At 45.6% G+C, this 19,700-nt stretch overlaps 1 long non-coding RNA gene across 1 annotated transcript; it reads right to left on the reverse strand.

Moving 5' to 3' along the window:
- Positions 1 to 5,311: 5,311 nt before the first annotated feature.
- LOC130880497 (uncharacterized) lies at positions 5,312 to 14,961 on the reverse strand. Its single transcript, XR_009057611.1, has 3 exons — positions 14,763 to 14,961; positions 14,181 to 14,353; positions 5,312 to 5,596 (listed from the first exon to the last, which is right to left on the reverse strand). It is a non-coding gene; the product is annotated as an uncharacterized LOC130880497 (long non-coding RNA).
- Between the last annotated feature and the right edge of the window lie 4,739 nt (positions 14,962 to 19,700).

A 19,700-nucleotide genomic window follows, 5' to 3' on the forward strand; every position in this document is an offset into this window, starting at 1 on the left:
TATTATAAATTGCTTAGCAATAACCATAGTAGTGAAAGTGTCTTTTGGGGGAAACAATCTTTGAACTTACACCAGAAGTGGACTCACTGATTCCTATAACTTTCTATTTTCAGTCTTGTGAGGAATTTCCATATTGTTTTTATGACTGTTATAATTTATGTTCCCTGTAACAACATCTTTATTGGGTTTTGCTGTTTCTTTTGTTTCTTTGATGATAACCATCCTAACTGGATGAGGTGAAGGTCAATGAGGGTATTTTTAGGAGTTATTTTTAGTATTTTTAGGCATGTATTTATTTCACCTATATGTATGCATATGTGTCTGAGTATGCTCTTCTCTCTCTCTCTCTCTCTCTCTCTCTCTCTCTCTCTCTCTCTCTCTCTCTCTCTCTCTCTGTGTGTGTGTGTGTGTGTGTGTGTACAGGTACTTACAGAGACCAAAAGAGAGCATCAGATACCCTGGAGCTAGAGTTATAGGCAATTGTGAGCTGCATAATGGGGGAGCTGGGAATTGAATCCAGGTACTCTGGAGGAGCATTCAGTGTTCTTGACCACTGAACAATCTCTCCAGCCCCTGGTGTTTAGCTTTTGGATTCATTCTGCATTCTCCATATCCATTCCATGAAGAAGAATAAAATTAGGTCCTCTGCTCTCTGTACACAAGAATCAACTCAGAGTGGATCAAAGGCCTCCAGGCCCACACATATTGCAAAAGACAAGATTTCACCCTTTTATGGCTGAATAATATCCCATATATTGATACCATAGGTTTTTATTTTGTTTGTTTTGGTTGATTGGATTGTTTAGTCATTTGTTCCTTGATTAGCATTTGGGTTGCTTCCATACCTTGACTTGTGAGAATGATGGTGTAATAAACATGACAGTTCAGGTGTCTCTTTGGCACAGAGTTCCAGGAGTAGGGTGTTTCAGGACTTCAGTGTTTTGTTGGTTTTATTGAGATAAGGTCTTGTGTCTCAAACTTACTATTTAGCTGAGAATGACCTTCAGCTTCTGATCTTCCTGCCTCTATCTTCCTAGTGCTAGGATTGAAGACCATTTTTAATTTTTTTGTGTGTGTGTGGTGTATGTGAGTGTACACATGTGTGCTGGTACGTGTATCCATGCATATGCATGTGGAAATCAGTGAAGGATGTTGGGTGTTTTCCTCAGTCACTTTCTGGCTTAGCCTCTCATTGAATCTGTACTTGCTATCTGGAGTATGCTGGTTGGCCAGTGAGCTGGTTGGAGCTACAGGCATGTATGCTGATGCCCAGTGTTTTGATTTGAGTGAGGCCCCAGGATCTTTCTGTCTCTACACTCCAGTGCTAAGATACAGCCATACATGGTCATGCTCAACTTCTTATGTGAATGCTTGGGATTTAAACTCAGGCTCTCATGCTTGTAGACAGAACTTTCTGTCCCACCCGATGCTGCAATTGTTCAGTCCCAAAGAAACATACAGAGGCTTATATTAATTATAAACTGTTTGGCCTATTAGCTCAGGCCTATTATTAATTAGCTCTTAGAACTTAAATTAACCCATAATTCTTGTCTGTTTAGCCATATGGTTTGGTACCTTCTCTCAGTGAGGCATTCTCATCTTGCTTCCTCTGTGTCTGACTGGTGACTGCGTCTCTGCCTTTCCTCTTCCCTGAATTCTCCCAGTCTGGTCACCCCACCTATACTTCCTGCCTGGCTACTGGCCAATCAGCGTTTTATTAACAAATATGAATGGCAAAACTTTACAGTGTTCAAGAGCATTATCCCATAGCATTTGCCCTTTTTTTTTCTTTTCAAAACAAGAACTCTGAATCTAATCTACTTAGTTTAGCTTTTTTTCCTGGCCATTGTCCATAACAACTTATAACCAAAATTCTAAACAAAGACAAATGTCCAAAGCTTGGGAAACGGAGGGCTCTGTCTGCAGTCTCCCAGCGCTGGATGACATTGACTGGTTGAAGTCAGGCACTACCAAAAAACATCAACTAGAGCAGAACCTCAGATGAAGCAGAGTGCAGGCCTGCAGACCCATCAGCTACCGCTGCTTCCTGGATTCACCCTCGAAAGCCACCCTAGAAGGAGATTTTCAAGTCACATGACAGATATTGGGCTGCCATAATTGAATCTTTCTGAGCATTCTCAGCAGATGGTTTCACACCTTAGAGATTGCTTTGAGTCCCAGTCACCAGAAAATGGCAGCGTATTAGACAACATGGGGTTTATTCCAACCCAGGTCTCTTCTGTGAGGTCTGGAGCAGACATCTCTCACACCCCAAGTGCTCGGCTCAAAATTTCCCCAAATGACAGCAACTTCTGTGCAAAGCATTTGTGTTGAGGCCCGTGTGGGTCCAACACAGATTCCCTAACTAGACTGGAACGGAGTCGCGAGGAATAACCAGACACAGCTTACACGGCCATCCTTTAAGTGCAAGATCTCTCCAAAAAGATCTCTCATTTATTCTTCAAACATCCTATATATCATCACATCAATTGAGCAGGAAAACACATTAGGCTGTCTCCTAGGCAACCAGGTGCCTGGGCTCAAGTCATGTCCGCATCTAGCAGTCAGGTAGGCCATGAATTAGCATCTCTATAAGACATCCTCCAAATTACAAAGGAAGGAAGCACCAAACATGCTGACCAGTTTCAGTCAACACCTCTCCTCCGGAGATCTACATTTCTAACAAGTCCATCCTTGCTATTGTTAGGCAGAGACCGCTTGTCTGCAGAGCTACGTGATCAGCTCAGACTGGGCCTATGGCTTTTGTGCCATACAGAAATATGGGCATACACATTTGTTGCAAACACCCTGGGAGATGTTTACCTCGTGGTTGCAGCCAGAAAAGCAGGGCAAGGAGCAGATGATTTCTCAACTGGTCTTGGAGCAGTTTCTCAAAATTGGGCACTACAAGAGCAAGTTTGCCGTGAAAGAGAAGCGAGAATGAAGTTGCAGAACCATGGGGGAACTCATGGAGGATATTCTCAAGGTCCTTGACTCCACGCAGGGGCAGGAAGCCCTATTTCTGAGAACATGACCTTAAGAGAAGTAATCAAGCTTTTGAGAGAACAGCAATCAGCAACAGCATGAACACAAGAGAATGCAAGGACACCCTTGCCAATCTTTAGCTGTTGGCTCCTTGATTGGCATTTGGGTTGCTTTCTTATCTTGACTTGTGAGAATGATGGTGTAATAAACATGACAGTTCAGGTGTCTCTTTGGCACAGAGTTCTAGTAGTAGGGTGTTTCAGTACTTCAGCATTTTTTAAAATTGAGACAGAGTCTTGTGTGCCCTAACTTGTAGTAGGAGCTGCGGGCTGCGTTCCTGCTGCCCGGCTCCTGGCCACCTGGCTAGCTTATGCCCCGAAATAATTACACGGAAACTGTATTCTTTCAAACACTGTCTGGCCCATTATCTCCAGTCCCTTATTGGCTAACTATCACATATTGATCTAACCCATTTCTAATATCTATATAGCACCACGAGGTGGTGGCTTACCAGGAAGATTCTAGCATATGTCCATCTTGGGCTGGAGCTTCATCGTGTCTGCCCTGGAGAGGAGCGGCATGGTGTCTGCCTCACTTCCTCTTCCTCCCAGCATTCTGTTCTGTTCACTCCACTCACCTATGTTCTAACCCATCAGGCCAACAGTTTCTTTATTAATTAACCAATGAAAGCAACAGATTGATATATGACACTCCCACATCATTTCCCCTTTTTCTGTTTAAACAAAAAAGAAGGCTTTAACTTTAACATAGCAAAATTACATATAACAAAACAGTTATCAAGTAAGAATTACAGTTACAATATTTATATCCATTTTATCTTTTACCATAACAAAGGAAAACTATGACTATAACTAACCATTCTTCAACTCCATCAAAGACTCCAGAAGGATATAATATTACCTAAGTAAATAAGAAATAAGCAACTTCCAAACTCTAGAAATGACAGAGACATCTCACTGCCTGGACAGTCACCCAAAGTTCCTCTGTACCGTTGGGGCATCCATCTTCAGCCTACAGGCCTATAGTTTCCAGCAGACATTTCCATGAAGCAGGAAATTTCAAAGGCAGTTCAGTCACTATCTGCTGTGTCCTGCAGAATGTCTCGTAGACTCTTTCATGAATCAGGAACCCCGAAAGATCATCTCACCTTTAGGCAAGTTTAGTAGTCCTCTCTCTGCAGGTTCTCTGTGTCCAGTTTATGCAATAGTCCAGGCAAGAGCAGTTTCTTGCCCAAATGGCTATCAAACTCCATAAGGTGCCTCTTCGATGCCCATCTTCTTCTTGAAGTAGATTGGTGCTGCCAGGAGCAGATGTGTCTCATTGTCATGAAAAACCCTAAGTTATTAAAACATTTAAAATGCCATATTCTATAATCTTTGAAAGATATAAAGAATGCCTACCTAAAATATATCTATGTACATCTAGAAAATCTTAACTAACATGACTACAAGCTTGACTATTATTGATTATCCATTAACAACCTATATACATTACGTTTTTAAATGAACTACACAATCACAATACCTTAATCAAGATCAGAAATACATCACTAACTGGCCTTAAACTTACTATATAGCTGAGAATGACCTTCAGCTTCTGATCTTCATGCCTCTACTTTCCTAGTGTTGAGGTTGCAGACCTATTTTTAATTGTGTGTGTGTGTGTGCACGTGTGCACGCATGTGTACACTTATTTGCTGGTGCTTGCACAGCAAATGCAAGCAAATGCAATGGGGACACTTAGCCATGTCCCCAGCACCTTTTTCCTATTTTTCACTTTTGAGGAACCTCCAAAATGCTTTCATAATACCTCACTAATTTTCATTCTGTGTTGCAATGATCCTATTTTCTAACTCTATTTTGGGTGAGGTTGAATCCCAGTCCTTGCGTATGCTAAGCAAACTCTGTTCCACTGGCCTAGAACTCTCTATCTTTATTTTTAGTAGATGTACCTGGGTCTGCACGTGGGGAGGAGCCCTAAGAAGGGTACCATTATTTTTGAATTGGCATAACACTTTCTGGCAGATGGTCAGTTGGTTTGCTTCTCTGCTTTGCCTTCTAGTAATTGATGGGGGAGGAGCCAAACCATTGTGGGTGGTGCCATCCCTCAGCAGGCTGTCCTGGGTTCTGTAAGAAGGCAGTCTAAGCAAGTCTTGGGGAGCAAGCCAGTAAACAGCACCCCTCCATGGCCTCTGCTTCAGCTCCTGCATCCAGGTTCCTGCCCTATTTGAATTCCTGTCCTGATTTCTTTCAGTGATGAACTATGATGTAGAAATAAAAGCCAAATAAACCCTTTCCTCCCCAGATTGCTTTGGTCATTGGTGTTTACCGCATCAATAGTAACCCTAACTAGTACACCTAACTAGTACACCTAACTAGTACACCCAATATGCTACTTCTAGAGTGTTTTTAAAGCAAAATTCAAACCTTATGTGTCATTTTGTGTCTGTTTCTAAACAGAACAGCTCTCGGTCTCTGAGGTGACTCTTTCTCTCTGGAAGCATTTTGTCCTGCCGGAGAATGAAAGAATCCATTGATTTCCGCGGTGTAAATCTGAGCTGGTGGGGTCTGGACCAGTGATTCGGTCACGGCTGTAAAGAAGAATAAGTAAGTCTGGAAGGAGTGAAGTCCTGGAGGAGAGCTCGCTGGTTAATTGGGTTTCTGATTAACTATGGGTTAATGAGGAGACACTTTCTGTCTGAAATCTCTCTCAACTGCCCCAGTCCATTTCCTTGCTTTAATAAGTATCCTAATGGACATAATTAAATCTCCTCTCACCGATTCAGCATCCTGCAGTGTCTCGGGATCATTGTTCTGAACACAACATGGAATTCTATCCTGTACTGTAGCTGCGGAAGGCACCAGCGTTATGATGGCTCCTACACATTTCCTTACTTAAAAATGTAAATACAGGATGGGCATAGAGCTCAGCTGCAGAACACTTGCCTGGCTGGCACAGCATGGCATAAGTAAACAAATATTAAATTAATGAATCTATGGAATTTGTGTTTTTCAGCGTATGCAAATTTGTCATAGATAAACAAATAAATGCCTGTTATGTGTCCTGGAATAACAGAACAATCCTTCATTTTTACTAGGACTTTCAAATTTGTGAAATTTAACACCATTGAATAAAACATTAAAAAAAAAAAAACTAGGACCAAAAAATAGCAAAGAGGATCTTTACATGTCAGGAGCCATGTTCCCCCCCCAAAAAAAATTATTATAGGGATCACCGCTGTGAGGAGTTTTGCAGAGGGCTCCACTTCCCAATTGTATTGAGAATTGTTTTACTGACAAAGCCTATCCCACACCCAAATTGTCTGTTAATAGAGAGCTATCTGTTAACGGAACCTGCCTCACATTCCAAACTATCTAGAGAACTAGGTGTGTCAACTTGTGAACTCCTGGCAGAGGAATTGTGACCTGACCGATCGTAACCTCTTGGCCTACGTGACCGGCGTGGACCACGTGGCAAGATCCTGTGCCTCAGCCCCCCAAGCTCCTCATCCAGGGGCTATATAAGCTGTAACCATGACTCTAATAAACAGAGGCTTTGACAAGAACTATGCTTAGCCTTCTTCCTCTTATCAGACCATGTCTTTCAGGTGGTACCTCTCCGTGACCCTGGAATAACTGACCAGCCAGGCGGGTTACAGACCCTAGACAGAGTAACCCGTCAAGGCAGTCGACATTTACAGCCAGAGATAAATACAGTCTGCTGCTTGAAAAGCCCAGAAGCCCTGTGCCTATGCTGGACTGCCACTGCCCGTTGATATAAGATTCTGTCCATTTATTTCTCCCCCACCCCAAAGTGGAATCCTTCTCAAAATGGGTTATTCAAGAACAAATATAAATCCCACTAAGACATCAGCTCTATGGGGCAGGGACATATGTCTGTTTCATTCAGTGATACATTCTTGGGTCCTGGAAAGCCTGCCCTTTAGAAAACCCCTAATAAATGCTAAGTGCATGAGAGAATAAAATGGAGACAGAATGTTGATTATGCACAAGCTAACAACTTTGGTGCATTTAACAAATAAAACCCATGGCCTGTGTTTTACCACATTCAGCTCGTTAACATATAGGACAGTCATTAGAATTGGTGATACATGGATACAAATTAACATGTAGGCTGGGAATATAATTCAGTGGTAGAGCATTTGTCTAGCCCATTCCAGGGTCTCAATATTAAAAAAAAAAAGCACACACACACACACCTGTCTTAGTTAGGGTTTTGTTGTTGTTTTCTTGGGTTTTTGAGACAGGGTTTCTTTGTATTGCTTTGGAACCTGTCCTGGAACTAGCTCTTGTAGAACAGGCTGGCCTTGAACTCACAGAGATCCATCTGCCTCTGCCTCCCAAGTGCTGGGATTAAAGGCACGTGCCACCACGGCCTGGCTTTAGTTAGGATTTTTGTTGCTGTGAAGAGACACCATGACCTCAGCAACTCTTATAAAGAAAACATTTAATTAGGGCAACTCATTTATGCCTTCAGAGGTTCAGTTCATATCCATCATGATGGGGAGCATGGTGGCATGCAGCAGACATAGTGCTGGCTAAGTAGCTGAGATACCTACATCTGGAAGGCAATAGGAAGTCAGGGGACATACTGGGCAGTATCCTACGTATAGGAAACCTCAAACCTGCCACACAGTGACACACCTCCACTAATAAGGCCACACCCACTCCAACAAAGCCACACCTTCTAATAGTGTCACTCTCTGTGAGATTATGGGTGCCAATTACATTCAAACTAGCCACACCCCTAAACTAAAATTAGTTCAAACTCTGAGGTTAGAATTATAAAATAAAAGAGAAAGATACTAAATAATTGTGGTAAAACATCTTAAACTTTTATCTCCCTTTGACTGTATGTTGGACTCAAGCACCAAGTGGTTTTAATTAGGAGTCTAGACAGTAAACCATAAAGGTTCTTTACCAAGGAGTAGATGGAAGTTTCTGTCCTGCCCAGTCCTGCAGCCGTTCAGTCCCAAAGAAACACACAGAAACTATATTAATTACAACACTTTGGCCAATGGCTCAGGCATATTCCTAGCTAGTTTTTACATCTTAAATTAACCCATTTCTATTAATTTGTGATTGCCACGAGGATGTGGCTTACTGGTAAGGTTCTGGCGTCTTTTTCCTTCAGCAGCTACATGGCATCTGCCTGACTCCGCCTTCTTTCTTCCTCGATCTCTACTTGGAATTCCCACCTTGCTCTATTCTGTCCTGCCATAGGTCAAAGCAGATTCTTTTTTTAACCAATGGTAATGAACCATATTCATAGCATATGGAGGGGAATCCCACATCACCAAGGCTTAGCACAGAGGTGCTCATATGTAATCCCAGCATGTTGGAGGCTGAGGCAAGAACATTGGGTTTGAGACTCTGTCCACAGACAAATAACAAAGAACTAATAACCACAAATCACTCCGATGATATTCACAGGAATACAGTAGACAGGCAATACTAAAACTCAGTTTGTAAAGCTGTCTCTCAATATTCCATCTTCAGAATTATCACACAGTTCTTCCATCAGGCCAACAGAGCCATCAAAACACGGAAACACAGAGAATGCTGATGTTATCAGCAACCCGGTGCTTGTTACCAGCTGTGCCCTTGACTCTCAGGAATGGCGAGTGTGCTTAGAGCGCCCTCCATAAGAGGAAACACCTCAGACACTAACCAGGAAGGAGGGACTTGCCAAGCGCTTCCCCCAAGGACCAATCTACAACTGATGGGTGCAGGCATCTAAGGTTGTATAGCTGCTGTATTTGGACACACTCCTGGTTTGACAATATTGACTAAAGACAGCACTTCCCTACAGAGGTGAAATCACCTGCCTATTCTCTAACATTCCAGGCACCTAGAATCCTTTGAGTCTCTTTCCCCTTCCACTGTCACTAAACCATAAGCTATCTGAAGTCAGGAATGTGTTCACTTCATCACTCTGTGCAACGTGAGCTTCAAAGCTAGAGAGTAAAAGGACCTTTTATTGTTGAATGAATTTTGGGGACAAACTGAAGGGCCATCTGCTAATGATCCCTGGAAATTTAAAATAAGGAGTGTGTGGGGCTCAGAGACCTCAGAGGGCAGGGGTGTTTTGAGAGCCTGGTTTTCTGTTCTATAACCTTGAAAAGACACATTTCATGCCAAGATCCCTTGACTGTATAATTCCAGAAACTCTGAGAGTGGGAAGAGAATCAGTGCATCAGTCCACTTTGCCAAGGCAGTTTCCTTAGCAACAGGCTGATTGACGGGCAAGCTACTGTGCTATATGAAACTTGGTTTACTGCTCAACTCCCTTGGGAAAAGAAGCTCCACCTCGTGTTAAAGGACATCATATACTTTCTTTTAAGGTTCATTTGTAATTGTGAGTGTGTATATGGGGGTGCAAGCTTGAGCGTAGGCATCCACAGAGATCAGTAGGGTCAGGTCCCCTGGAGGCGGAGTCACAGGTGATTGCAAGCCACCTGATAGGTACCTGGTGGCAATCAAACTTGGGTCTTCGGGAGCAGTAAGGACTCTAACTGCTGCACCCTCTCCAACCCACTATGGTTTTACCTCTGTGCTGACAACATCCCCGTCACTAGAAAATGTGCAGGAAAGAACTTAGAGCAACTCACATCCGTAAACCAAATTCATTTTAGTTTCTTGGCCAAAGAGCACCTGCTACCTGTCTTAATTCCTTGGCTCTCTTCTTTACTCTTCCCGCTGGCCAGCTTCTTTGCGGAGAAATCTAAAGAGCTGCCCCAGGGCTTTGTCTTCTTGCTCTTTAGAGAAGGACTTTAACAAGAGCTGTCGGTGAGTGGGAGAATCCCAGACCCGATGACCACTGAATGTAGGGACTACAGTGTCCTAAGACAGCATGGTACGACAATCAGTTGCCTCAGAAGCCCTATCCTGTTGAAGGAGCTGTGGGCTGTGTTCATGCCGCCCCAGCTCCCGGTCGCATGGCTAGCTTATGCCCCAAAATAATGACACACAAACTGTATTCTTTTAAACACTGCTTGGCCCATTTCTATTCATGTGTGTAGCACCCCAAGGTGTGCTTACCGGGAAGATTCTAGCCTACGTCCATCCTGGGTCGGAGCTTTATCGCGTCTGCCGGGGAGAGGGGAGCATGGCGTCTGCTCCAGAGAGCAGAGCTGTCGAGTCTGAGCTCACTTCCTCTTCCTCCCAGCATTCTATTCTGTTTACTTCACCTATCTAAATTCTGCCCTATCAGATGGGCCAAGGCAGTTTCTTTATTAGCCAATGACCTTCCTCCATCACTATCCCACTTTTGGGGCCCCCTCCTTGCCACGGACCTTCCCTAAGGTTCTGCCTTCCCCACCCCCATTATGCTTCTGGTTTTTAGGGTCATTTATTCATTTGTTTGTTTTTATGTTTATGTGATTGGTGTTTTTCCTACATGTATATCTGTGTGAGGGTGTCAGATCCCCTGGAACTGGAATTACAGACAGTTGTGAGCTGCTATGTGGGTGCTGAGAATTGAGCCCAAGAACAGCCAGTGCTCTCAACCACTGAGCCATCTCGCTAGCCCCCCCCCTTTTTTTTTTTTATTTTCTGAGACAAGGTCTCACTATGTAACTTTGGCCTGGAACTTGTCGTGTAGACCAGACTGGTTTTGAACTCACAGAGAGCCACCTGCCTCTGCCTCTCAAGTGCTATATTAAAGTCATGTGCCACCATGCCTGGCTTCTCTTTTTTAAAAAAGCTTAGTTGTTCATTTTTTCCTCTCCGAACAAAAGTTTTTACTTATGTATTTTTAATTTCTATGCTTCTTGTGTGGGTACACATGTGGAAACCAGAGGGTGACTTGTGGGAGTCAGTTCTCTCCTTCCATCTTGTGAGTTGTGGGATTGAGGTCAGGCCATCAAACTTGATAGATTGATTTAGCCTACTGAGTCATCTTTCTAGCCCTGAAGAAAACCTTCAGATCTCTTGCCTGGAACCTTGACAACTTAAATCTTTAACACATACACACATGTGCACAATGGCACACATGTCAACTGCTAACTGATCGATCAATGAGTGGGTGGCTCCTATTTGCTAAATCATGTCTCTTCTTTTTGCTTTTACCCAAACCATTCTGGCCGTGCCCAGCACTCCAAGACAAAGACTCTTGCTTAAGCGGAAGCTTGCCCTTTCACCTATAATGGCCAACAAGTTCCTGAGACCCACCTATCTGCATCCACCTTACTGATGTGGGGACAGACACACATGAAAAGAAAACATGCCTTGGTTTTTTTTCATGGGTGCTAAGGATTCGAACTCAGGTCTCATGCTTGTACAACAAGCATTCTTACTCACTGAGCTGAACTTGGGTCCTCTTCAAGTTTGCATGGCTGGTGCTCTTACTCACTTATCCATCTTCCCAGCACCTCCTCCATCCTTCTCTGAAGCCCCGTGACTATTCATTTTCTATTGGCCTCCCCCGTCTTGGCTCTGTACCTCTGTATGACTCTTGGTTTTTCACTTTCTAGTGTTCTTCCATGGTTTTGTGTCTAGTCTCACTTCAGTTTGCCTCGTCATATGCTCCATAGCCTGAATAGCTTCCTCTGAACTCAAGATGTTCCTTTTTTTTTTTTTTTTTTTTTTTTTTTTTTTTTTTTTTTTTTTTTGGTTTTTCGAGACAGGGTTTCTCTGTGGCTTTGGAGCCTGTCCTGGAACTAGCTCTGTAGACCAGGCTGGTCTCGAACTAAGATGTTCCTTTTGATCGCCTGTCTTGCTTCCCTGAAGTTGTGTGTGTCCTTCGTGATTTGGTTTGTTTTTGGCTTGGCTTGGCTTTTTGAGACAAGATCTCTCAGTGTGGTTGAGGTTTGCTCAGAACTCATGATATAGCCCAGACTGACCTCGGGTTTGCATCAGTACTCTGCCGCAGCCTCCCCAGTACTGGGATCACAGATCTGAGCCACCACACCCAGCTAGAATTGCACCCCTAATTGCTTCCAGGATATCTCCACTTAGATGTCTCACAGGTGCTGTTGAAAACTCTTCAGAGATCAACTGCCCTGGAGATGAAGTCAAGTCTGGTCTTGCTGTGGGAAAGGCTAAAAAGAGGCAAAGTCGGTACCTTAGGCGGATCCTGCCAAGGTATGCTGCTAAGAGACGCCACAGGCAACTGAGTTAGTGCAAGAGGTTTATTGGGGAAAGGGGGAGGGGAGAAGGGGAAAGTGGAAAAGCCAAAGGCCGACTTGGAGTGGGGACATGAGAGAGGCAGGCAGACAGACAGACAGACAGACAAGAAAGCAAAAAGAGCAAGAGAGGACTGTGACTGACGGACACTTTTAAGGGGTCATGTGATGCACAGATGAAGGTGCCACTGTTAGACTGGCTGCAGCCGGAGCTAACACAATGACCTTGGTGCCTTCTGGGATTGAGCAGCTCCCTGATTAAGTCTTTCCCTCACCTCTGACCACTCTTCTTATTTCCACCATACTTCATTTCGAGAACCTGAGACTGTATCTTAAAAAAACAAAAACAAAGATGCTCAACCAGAGGGAAAAGAGCACATGCCTGGTACTGGAAACCTAGCCAACTGCCCAGGGCTACTGAGTCATGGATCTTGGAGGAAAACCTCCACCAACTACGTCCCTAAACCAGCATAGTCTCTAACTATGCTCCAAACACTTGTCCTGACACCCCAGATAAGTGTAGTTCTTGCTCCTTGTCAGGAAAACTTTGTTTTGCAACAGACGGAGACCATTATAGAAAACCACAACCAATCACAATGCGGAGTGGTGGAGCCCAGTCCCAACTGATACATCTACAACACAACACCTGCGCCGAAGGCTCGGGGACCATTGTGGAAGAGGGGCCAGAAAGAGGGTAAAAGACAGAGGAGCAGGAAGTTTGATGTGCGGTCATGTTTCATAGGGATGTCAGAAGCTACAGCCATCCATATGACTACTGAAGCAGGAGCTGAATAAGGACGACACCAATAGACACGCTAATGTGGATGCAGGAAAGCCCAGAGCCCCAACCCTACATGAGGAATTACACACAATTAAGGAATGCTGGGAATGGGAGAAATAGTCTTCCCCAGGGAATAGTACGCCAGATGGTTATTCAATGGTTAACCCTGAAAACATGAACATACAGACAGAAAAGAGGCCATAAACTAGAAAGAGAGTAAGGAGGGGCATATGAGAGGATTTGGGGAGAGGAAATAGAAGGGAGAAGGGATGTAATTATATTGTAAGCTCAAAAAAATAAGAACATTAAAAAAAAAGACAGCATCTTGCCATGTAGTCCAAGCTAGCCTGCAACTGGCTGAGTAACCCAGGTGGGTTTAGATTTCTGATCTTTCTGTCTCAGCTTTGAAGTGTTGGGATTCCAGGCACATCTCGCCACACTTAGCTTCCCAGTAGCCTTTCACTTTTCTTCTATCAGGCTATCTCCTCTTACCACATCCTATCTGAACCCCATGTGGTTTTGGTCAGTGACCTTCATTCGCCTGTATGACATGCTTCTTGAGCAGACACCATGTCTGTCTCCTTCACTATTGTCTCCCCAGGGACATGGCACAAGACACGTTTTCAATATGTATGTGATCCTTGACCTTGTTTCCTAAGTCCCAGAAGAAGGATGCTCAAAGGCTCTTTCTCAAGGTAATAGATGTGCCTTCTGACAAAGATGCACGGGAAACAGTAACCAAGCATGGGATTCTGTTCGTTTCCCTACATCCGCGGCGAGTCATGGGAATCAGAACTGGAGAGTAGTGAGGTGGTGGGTCAGCGTGGAAGGTCTTGTCCTGTAGCCATCCCGGAGCTTACAGCAATCCTCAGATCACGCTGTGTGGTTACTGCTGCTGCCTCTCATCTTTAAATCAAAGGCAGGAGCAAGCCAGGACCAAGTAGAGATGAGTCTAGTTGCACCCTAGGTCAGCGCATCACTAGCCACGAGACCTAGAGAAACTCCTTTCTCTGTTCCTCCATGACAGGTGAGTGTTCCAGTGTGAGCTCACGGAGGGGAGGTGACTAAAAGGCAGTGTACGTCATTATTATTTACCGTTTTCACACGCAAAACAAGGATTTCCTAATGTGGAATTGAGATTAACCCACACTGTTGTCGTGTGCTCCATGATGGAGGCCAACAGAGCGGCCATCTTTCCCCTGCCTCTTCCTGCTTCCCCTCCTCTTCTCATCCCTCCCTCTCTCTTACCTTCATTTCTGTCTTTCTTCCTTTCACGATTTCCATTCTGATGTTCTTGGACAGTTGAGGTAGACGTTTTTGCTGCGGTTGGGATTTGGAGGGCGTGATGACGAGAAGTTACTTCTACAGTGTAAGTAGTGAGTGGGCCTTGTGCAGTGGACTGCCTGGTCCTGGGTAATGGGCTGTGGAGAGATAAGCAGAACACCTTCATGGGTGGGGGGCAGCTTGGCATATGGTGTTGGACCCCAAGTGAGGTGAGAAAGAAGAGCATTTGGTGAAAGGTCCTGGAAGGGGCTAGAATATACAGGGCTATTTCCACTGAGAAGCTTCAGAGGACACTGGTACTCTGATCACTTACAGGATTGTTTTTGTTGTTCTTGTAGACCAGGCTGGCCTTGAACTCCCAGAGATCCGCCTGCCTGTGCCTCTGCCTCTGCCTGTGCCTGTGCCTCTGCCTCTGCCTGTGCCTCTGCCTGTGCCTGTGCCTCTGCCTCTGCCTCTGCCTCTGCCTCTCTCTCCCTATAGCCTGGCCTGGCCCGGAACTGCAGCTATTCCTCTCTTTTCCCCTAGGCTGCTGTTACTGACACTCACCTCTGCATCCTGTTTTAGTCAGCAGATTCTAAATTCAGGCATTGCATCCAAAGATACGAAGGTGGGTGTTTTAAGGCAAAGGGTAAACGGTACATCTTCATCCTACTTGGACAGTTTGATAGATTGCTTCATAAACGCCAGCACAGAGCCCGTTTTTGGTTCTCTGGCTGGGGGGTCCTATGATCGGGAAGGCAGGCTTGTTGAGACTCTTCTCCAGGACACTTAATTTTCTTACTCGTTATTATAAAAACAGAAATTAAGCAAGTAGAGTTTTAAAAGCCCGCTGGGCCTCGAGTGGCCTTTCGCCACACTCCCATAAACCGCTGGTAAACATTTCACAAGCCAAGTTGGCACAGGGCTAATTCAGCTCTGGGTGGGAACAGCTTCTGCCGAACAGCCACTTTAAGCCAGAAGTCATGACTGGAGATGGCCTGACCTGATTCAAGGGCCACGAGTCCCTTCCACATCTCAGAGTGGGCGCATGGCTGGCTCAACTCTGTGCAGACTGAGCCTCGTGATTCCTGTCCGTGATCACTCACCTTGCTCTACAAAAACCAAGCGTTGAATTCAGTTACCAAAGGCTGGCTCTTCCTAGCTGGCCAAAGTTGGTATTTTTCTGAAAGGTGAATCTGATACCACTCTGATTCTGTCTGTCCTTTCATTTCTTCTGTCCTGTTCTGTTCTTGCTCCCACCATCCCTCTAGCCATGCAGGAACTGAAAAACAAAGCAACAGCAACAAAGTATGGGAATTTCTGCCATCTTGGGCGGGGGAAAGAGAAGAAAGTAGTCACGTGAAGGAGATTGATTACTGCACTGGCACCTCGGACTTCCGCTGACATCTCATTTCTAAGAGGGTCTGTGTCCCTTCACCAACCCAGAAGCTTCTTCACACTCTTTCTTTGTCACTGATAACCACGCTGAGTGGACCACCCCTTCATCTCTGATCTCACAGAAGCGGCCCTCTGCGCCGGCTGCATGAAGGAGGAAATGCTCAAGCTGTCCTATGAAGATGTTTTATTCATGAGAAGAAGCAAGAGAGCGGCACACTGTGGGGAGCACAGGGTCACAGGGCACACCAGTAACCCTCTCCCCACTCTCACGATACTCTGAGAAACAGCCACACACAAGAGCCCCTTCCTGCTCAGAGAGTCTAGAGTTCTGATTTTCATGAGCTTGGGAGTATAGGTGCTCGGCTGAACACGGAAGGATTCCACTGTTATCTGTCTGTGTTGAAATTCTGGGCACGTTATTGTAACTCGGGCTTACGTTAGTTCCGGTTGCACAGCTTCTTTCCAGAACTGTTTTCTTTGGTTGCATACAAGAGATTGGAAAGCAAAACTCTCACAGACCTCGGAAGAGGATTGAACAACACTCTTCCCTCTCAGCGAGGGAAGACTCCTGGGACTCCTAATACCAGACTTCTGAGAAAGAGACGCCATAGACACCTGAGGCCAAAGATAACTGAAGGAACGCCTCAGAGGTTAGACAGCCTGAGGGAGGCCTGACAGAACCAGGGGTCTGGGGTCTCTCCTCACAGCAGCAAGAGAGTACAGAGAGCTCTGACAGAAACACAGGTCTCACAGGAACTGGGGGGGGGGGTGCCGGGAGGGGCAGCTTCTCCCTCAGCCCTGCTCAGCTGCAGCTCTGCCCCTGCCCAGCACCAGCCTGTCCCCACTGAGTCTCAGAGCCTGCACCAGCTGAAGGGACCCTCATCCCTGGCATTCCAGTGTCCGGGAACTCTTTTCCTCTCAGTCCAGTGACCTAGAGAAGTGTGTGCCTCATCTTCAACACTGTCCTCACCCTGAGAAAGGCCAACTCCTGCCTGTTTCCTCTGGCTCTCCTGGAAGCTAAACCCAGGGTTGTAAAGGAGAGTTTTGTGAACTCAGGAAAGGAAGGAAGAAACACTGGTTGTTATGCAAATGTATTCCCAGGGACCTCTTCTTCCTGTTGCCCACCCTGGCCCTAAACTGGCTGCAGAAGAAATTTCCCCCTGAAGGCAGTCAAAGGGTCCTTGCAGGAATGCAGTTCCTGGCCTCTGCTTCTCCTCAGGGAGGGAACATCACTCTGAGGGGCTCTGCATGTCCACCTGCCTGGAGATGTTGATGCCAAACTCAGCTTGCACACCTGTGTCAAGGTGACCTGGCAACTCAGGGGACAACAGAGACTCTGACACATTTTTGTGTCTTTCCCATGCTAACCTTGAACCTGGGAGGGTTGAGGAACATTATATATGGACATATCAACCTGGAGAGATTTCCATTGAAGTTTCTTTCTGTAGCTTTCTGATCCTGTCCATGTAGATGGTAACATTAGGTGGAACTGTACATAAAGCTATGGAATACATCCCGACTCTGTGTAGACCTGGAGTTAAGAGGGGGCATACAAATCTCACCAAACTTTGAGGCAGAATCTGCCTCCTCTTTCCTGTACGGGCTGGGAGCTGAGGCAATGCCTGCTTCCTGGCTGATGGCTACGGTGGCCATGGAATAGCACAGCTGGAGCTTTGGTAGTGAGAAGTTGGCATGACTGAAGCAGAAAGCAGACTACTCAAGCGAGCTCCATGAATTGGTCAGATTTTAAAGACCGCGTGAAGGGATTATCGGACCGGTGAGCAGGGAAGAGGACTCGGGAAGAGCTGGGTTTTGTTTGTGTCTTTGTCGCCGGCCCCTGTGAATAGCAGTTCTTCCCGCTGGACAGTGGTTGAACATCTTTGAAGAGTCCGTATGTGGGAGGCTGAGGGGAAAAACGCAGGCACCTCTGCTCTTTTAAACTATGCGTATCTGTTTGGACTGGGCAAGGGAAGGCGCTCTTGATGATGAAGGGCTCCTAGTAGGCCTGAGTGCAGCAAACGCGCTCTGGCAGACCTAACCTTCCCCATTCCTGCCTCCTTGTAAAAACCCTTCGACTGCATTCCTAAAGCTACCCCCCTGGGGTCTGTTCTCTTCCTCCTCCTAAAACCAACCATCAAGGCCCAGATACCAAAGTATTGAAGTTCAGCAATAAAAAGCCCCTAATTAACATGCCCAATCAAGATTAAACACCTCACCTTGGCACAGGGTTTCCCTTTTACCTTTATAAACTGCCATTTGCCAATGGGCTGTGTCTGTCTCCTCTCTGTCCTTCGTCCCTCTGGGGCAAATCACCTTTTCCATCTCCCTTGTTTCTTTTCCCTTCTCCCTCATCCTATGTCTCCTGTCTGTGACTCTTAATCCCTGCCTTTTGTCCTCTGGGGCAAACAAATTTCCATTGTGCTGAGAACTGATCTTGGGGTGTCTTGCACCAACTCTTCTCCTTCCAGTGGTGCCCTCAGAGAGGTGCCACAACCCTCCGGAGTTGTGAGCCACTTAACACGGGTGCTGAGAACGGAACCTGAGTCCTCTGCCCAAAGCTGGGCATGCGCATAACTGCTGAGACGTCTCTCCAGATCCGCTTTGTTTTAATCTCTCATTCCACAAATGTTTGCTCTAGACCAGCAGTATTCTAGGCCGTTGGGAGAAATGAAGACCAAAAAGGGCAGCACCTGCCACACACGAGCTCAGAGTTCAGCAGAGGAGGTAAGGCCCACCACGTGACTTTCTGGGGTGAGAACGTGAGAGCCAGGCTAGAAAAGGCCTGTGGAGCTTTCTTGGTGCTATGGGTATTGCGTGGGCAGCTGGCACTTGAGCTGAGAACAGGGGAACACAACAGTCAGAGAAAAACCACGGGAATGGCACTGGAGAGGCTCAGTAGTCAAGAGCAGGGGCTTCTCTTGCAGGGGACTTGGGCCCAGTTCCCAGCACCCGCAATGCAACATGCAGTTCCCAGCTATCTGTAACTCTGACCCCTCTTCTAGATTCTGAGGGCACTTGCACACGTGCGGTACACAGGCACACACACATATGCCCCAAACAAAACGATAAATAAAACCTTTAAAAAGGAAAAGGAAGCTGTGAGGGTGGAAGCAAGGTCTAAGCCCCTCCCTCCTCTGTGACGTCTTCCCTACTCTCCCGAATGAGGTAAAAAAAAAAAAAAAAAAAAAAAAAAAAAACCCACCCCTCCCGGTTTCCTGCACAAGGTAATTTGTGCAAGCCCATCATAACTGTTATGTTGTGCACTGGCAACAAGGCCGCCTTCTCAGTAAACTAGAAATTCCTGCAGGGCAGAACCCCTGCCCTTCCATGTTTGTTTCCCTGACATTTAGTACATTCCTGACAGGGATACCCACTCAGTAAATTCTTGAGGGAGAAAAGAAATCAAGTAAAGCATGCCTTCAGGGACCAGAGGGTATTGCAGTCTGGCAGGGATAAAAGGTTCATGAAGGGGAGCAGTGGGAATTAAAGATACAAAAGTGGGGTGGTGGGAGGTGTGGCAGTGTCAAGTGTTGGTGGAGAAGTAGGGCAATGGAAACCCCTCCGGCAACAGTGAGGCTGCAAGCTGGCACAGCTGCCTTCGAGAACAGTTTATCAGTGTCTCATGAGACACACAGGGCCCACGCATCAGATCCCAGTTCTAGTGAGGCACGTGTGCACACAAGAGAGATACAGAATATTCAATCCCAGCACTCTGGGGACAGAGGTAGGTGGATCTCTGTGAATTCAAGGCCAGCCTGATCTCTATACCAAGTTCCAGGATGGTCAAAGCTACATAGAGAAACCCTGTCAAAAGAAAGAAAGAAAGAAAGAAAGAAAGAAAGAAAGAAAGAAAGAAAGAAAGAAAGAAAGAAAGAAAGGTAAAATATCCATAGCAAAAAACTTGGAAGTAAACTCTGTGTCGATCTATAACTATATGTACCTGTATCATTGTGGAGAATGGTATAACTATAAACTCAAGGCTGTAGGAGATTCCATATTATCTTCTATGTAAGGAATACTCCATACCATGGCTATGAAGTACTGCCTCTTTATTCCAACATTCTCGCTGCGTGTCCTGTTGGCATCATTTTCTTTTTTAAAAGTACT

Source organism: Chionomys nivalis, chromosome 8 (genome assembly GCF_950005125.1).
Source record: "Chionomys nivalis chromosome 8, mChiNiv1.1, whole genome shotgun sequence".
In the NCBI taxonomy this organism is placed as follows: Eukaryota; Metazoa; Chordata; class Mammalia; order Rodentia; family Cricetidae; genus Chionomys; species Chionomys nivalis.